This window comes from Eublepharis macularius, chromosome 17 (assembly GCF_028583425.1).
Source record: "Eublepharis macularius isolate TG4126 chromosome 17, MPM_Emac_v1.0, whole genome shotgun sequence".
NCBI lineage: Eukaryota > Metazoa > Chordata > Lepidosauria > Squamata > Eublepharidae > Eublepharis > Eublepharis macularius.
In genome coordinates, this window is record NC_072806.1 from 28,526,875 (window position 1) to 28,532,092 (window position 5,218).

The window sequence follows — 5,218 nt, forward strand, 5'->3', positions numbered from 1 at the left end:
CATTTCTGCCCGCCTGCAACAGACGAGCAACTTTAGCAGTGGATGCCCGCAGGGCGGCCGGGCTCCCGAGCAGGAGAGCTCTCACAGCCGGAGGCGACGGGGCCTTCTCCGCAGCGGCCCCGGCACCGCCGCAGGGGCTCATTTCCGCTCCTCTCGCGCGCACCCCTGCCCTGCCCTGCCCTGCCCTGCCCGCGCTCACCCGTGAGCACCACCGTCTTGCCGCGCAGGCTCGTCTCGTTGGGGCACTTGGGGCCGCGCAAGCACCAGCGCAGCCACACGCAGAGCCCCGCCAGTAGCGCCAGTCCGAGCAGTAGCGCCGCCACAGCCATGCCTGACTCGCTTGCTGTCCGCGCCGTCTACGCCTCCGCGTACTCGCCCCGGGCCAGCAATATGCAGGCTGCGCCGCCCCCGCCCAGCCTCGCCCTCCGCTCCCGGGCGCGGGACAGTCCGAGGGGCGCTCGAAAACGGGACCTCTCCAAAGCCCCGTCGCTCAGCAAAGGCGCATCGAAGCCACTTGGGGAGCCCGGAGGAGCAGAGCAGGGGAAAGCCCGGAGGGCGCCAGAAGTGCAATGATGCCATCGAGGAAACCCAAAGCTCAATCGCCGCGCCTGGTGGGAGAGCCGCGAAGCAAGCCCGGGACCCTCGTCTCTTCCTGCCTTGGGGGCTGCGGGCTTAAGAGGAGCCCGAGAAAGAGCTGCAAGGGACGCCCGAGCTGACTTGTGGGGTCTTAAGGAAGCCCTAACGGAGGAAATGTCCCACTCTTGGATCCCCCCTCCCAACTGTGGGTAAACTGTGCGTAAAAGGGAGCCAACTGTGGGAGCCAGCCCTTACCCAACTCTGCGTAAAAGGCCAACAGTTACCCAACTGTGGGTAAAAAAGGGAGTCCCCTCCTGGGCAGAGGCAGGAAGGCCCTGAGCATCAAATGCTGCAGGCCCCTTTGGATATCTCCTGCCTACTTGACTGAAGAGTGCAAATGGGGAAAAAATATCGCTGACAAGAATGGGAAACTATTACTGCTGACTGGGATGCGAAAGTGTTCTGCCTGTATGTCTCCGAAGTAAAGTGGACTCTGTACGCTTTCTCTGCAACAATGTTTAGATAAGTGCCCTCAAGCAGCTCTCTAAAGATTCATGGGTCTCTTCCCTCCGGAGAGCTAGCTTCTTGCTACCCTCAGTGTGCCCTTAAGAAACTGAACTGGGTGTTCTGAATTTCTTTGCCTGCAAAGTTTACTTTAACTGTTGAGACATTCCTGACTGAGATCCCTAGAAGGGCCCCCTTACCCACCAGCAGGGCTTTTTTTCAGGGGGAACGCGGGGGAATGGAGTTCCGGAACCTCTTGAAAATGGTCACATGCCCAGAATTGTTGCTACTGAACTTGGGGATGGAAGATGTTCCAGTGCAGTATAGAACATTGCTATTTTACATGACTGCTGCGGCAAGACTTTTGTACGCGCAGAAGTGGAAAGTACAAGAAATACCAACCGTAGAAGACTGGATTTATAAATTTCTGTACATGGCAGAAATGGACAAAATGGCAAGGAAACTTAAAGATCTTGACCTAGGACAATATATTGCTGATTGGGGGAAACTGAAACAATATTTTGAGAAAAAATGGGATGTGAAAGGAGAACTGTGGCAGTTTGAGAATTTTTAAAGGGCGGTGTTGTAAATGGAGGAGAGAAGTGACTTTACCATTAAGGGGGAAATTTAACTATAATAATCTAAGCTAATTTTATGGATATATTAGAAAAGTTATACTATACACCATAGATAATATACTAGGGTGTATGGCGCTAGTATACTATACTACATACTATATTGGGATGTTATGATAAATTTTATTATAATGCATGCTACGTTATATTGTACGAAATAGTATATAACAAATACTATATTGATAGTATATTTGATAGAGAATATGTATAAAAGAACTAGAATATGTTTAGAGTAAGAGATAGTATGATCTATGTGTTGCAGATAAATATATGTTATGTTATATTACAATGCATGCTATGCCATATTGTATGGTATAGTATATAATAGATACTATATTGATAGTATATTCAATAGAGTATATGTTTAAAAGAATTAGAATATGCTTAGAGTAAGAGATATTATGATCTATGTGTTGTAGAAAAACATAAGCGAAATAGAATTAAGTAAAAATAGGGGGTAAGGGTTGGAAAGCTGTTGGAAGTCAATAGGGAGGGGGGAGGAAAAGGGTGGGGAACAGAACTAATTAGATCTGAAGGGAATGTATGTATTAAATTTGGGTATTTAAACTCACCAATAAAAATTTTTAAAAAAAGAAAGATTTTTTAAAAAATTTTTAAAAAAAGATTGCCATGAGGGCAATCTAAACTCCCCTCTGTCTGGAGATCAGGGGGTGGGGCCACAAGCCATGTGACCATTTTCTCTGAGGGCAACTCACTGAGTTCCACCACCTCTTTTCCCAGAAAAAAAGCCCTGCCCACCAGCATGGCAAGGTGAGGTCAGGAATGCTGTTGTGCAGGCATGGTAAGGCCCTTGACCTTCCCAGGAGTTACCTAAGGGATTGAACTTGTTGGTTCACACTCCGTTCCACGTCTGGTAAGCAATTGCTCTAATTTTCATTTGGCGTAGTGGTTAAGAGCAGCGGGACTCTAATCTGGCGAGTCAGGTTTGTTTCCCCACTCCTCCGCTTGAAGCCAGCTGGGTGACTGTGGGTCAGTCACAGCTCTCTCAGAGCTCTCTCCCCCACCCACCTCACAGGATGATTGTTGTGAGGATAATAATAACACACTTTGTAAATTGCTCTGTGTGTGGCATTAAGTTCTCCTGTAGGGGAGTATATAAATTGAATGTTGTTGTTGTTGTTGTTATGGTCTGGCTGAGGATTGTCTTGTGTATCTGTCCTGTCTGTGATGTGAATGGGAGACATCCCTGCAGAGGGACTGGCCGACCGAGGAGCTCCAAATCCCCAGTATCTGTGCAAGGAATCTGCAATGATTACAGCCACACCACCTCTCAGGACATGAACACAAGGGTGATTATGACCAATGGGCAGTGGCCCTCTTTTCTGTGTTTCCCCAGGCATCACCCTGATGAATTCATTTCCTCTTGTGTGACTGTGTGGAGAGAAGCCCTGCAGGATGGGCAAGATGTCATCCAAAGGAGACCCGATTCTCCTAAGAGCACCTGAGCACATTTCCTGAATTTTAAGAAAGGGCCCCAGACCTGCAGTTTCATGGACAAATGGAACCACCAGACAAAGAACGTCTCACATCCCAGTGGCCTCTTATGGGTTCTTGGGGTGCTAATCATCTTAGCCATTTCAAAGAGTATCTGCAGAACTGTAAGAACACGGTACTGAAAGCGGAATGATGTGTATTTTTCCTGGGGAAAAACCTCACTCAAAAATGTCAGGTCTCAGAGATTCTTGGCAATGTTCTCAGTCCTATATGCTCCACACACCTTCAGCTCCACCTCTACCAACTGCTTCCAGCTTCTATCCAGTCCTCTGAAATGATCTGGATCGAAGCAGCCCTTCTCCTTATCCCAACTTAGTTCCCTGACCAGATTGGAAGGACAATGGAGGACCCCTCTACAGTTTTGTCAATTGAAAGGATGCTGTCACTGGTCTAGCTCTTTCTGACCAAGGGTTCTAAAATTTTTTGCCTAAAACATCTACTTTGACAGAAGTAAATAAATGAATTTGGCAGATGGAGAAACACTGAGGCTGAGAGTTCCTATCCAAAGGGCAAAGATATATTAATTTACTTTTCTAACCCTATTTATCTCCAGCTCAGGATGGATATTGACATTTATAAAAAATGTCTGCAAGGTCAGTCAACAGGGTGAATTGCAACACACATCCAATACGATACAATACTGACGCAGAGGACCCAGGGTAGGTAAGCAGTTTTAAGGAAGCCCCCCCCCCCCCGTGGCTTCCCAGCAACCCCATGCATGAAAGGTCCCACCATGCACCAACAGAGGTACAATAAGAGTCTCAATCCCTTCTCCAGGGATGTCTCTGAGTTCACTCTGCACGGCAACTTTGGGAACACTAGCAGACGTTTGAATTGTGCATTGTGTATGGAGGGGCTGCGTATACGCAACTGTGTGGCATCACAAAGTCCTGCATTCAGCCATTTTCAAGCCTTGGCTGGTGTCTTCCTGTACAGGTAACGTTCAGGTAACCACGTGCAGTGCTGGGACTGAAGAATGACGCAAAAGCTGCCAGAGCTCCTGGGACGACAGCTGTTGCTAAGAGTTGTGATGATGCTACTGGCTGCTATATCAGCTCCCAAAGGCAGCAGCCACCTTGCATAGGATTCAGCATTTCTCAGAAAGTGCCTTTTGGCAAAACTAGATGGATTTCCCACGCAACCAGGAAGTCTGAATCGAGCCTCAGCATCAGAACATGGTGTTGGAACTCCATTTATGAACATGAGAGAGACCACACCATCGGACAATGAAGGCCCTTTCAAAACTCATGTTTCATTTGACCATTTCAGTTTTGTTGAACTGGACTGAGACATGTACATCTCTGAAACCTATTCCTATTATCCTGTCTTCTGCTGGGAGCCTTTTCAACAGAGACTTGATTATTCCTGTGACTGGCGGTTTTGGCAATCTTGCTATAGAAAACAAAAATTGGCAGTTTTACCACATACCAACTCTAGATGAAACTCAGGACAAGCTAATCAGTTTCTAGTGAGGAACATGATGAGCCAAACAAAGTGCCCGTTTTTACTCACTACTGGTCTCTATAGTACACTGTTGGATAAGATCACTGATGGATAAGAATAAGATGGATAATTAAAGACACAATTAGCAAGAAACTTTGTGGAAGACTTACTTGCTTTAACTTGTATCTTCTTCAGTGGTAGTAAACTTTGACCGAGCATATAGAATTGAAGACAAACCATAAGAAGTGTACATCCAGCATTTATTGCAGGGGGTGTGATTCACTTGGGCACTGTCCTACACTCTGCCAGGGATTCCAGGAGTTGAGCCAGGCACCTCCTAACCCTGACTCAACTGCTCAGATATCAGAGTCCACTCAAGAAAAGGAAAACTAAGTAATCAACCTCAGATCCTCCAGGATGGCCAGGAAACATGCAGATCTCCTCACCTCTTGGCCAGCCAATATAGTACCACCCTCTGCAAATCACAGGTCATCCTAGCACGGGAGCAAATCACAAAAGAAAGTCCACTCAGGAACGTGTTTCAA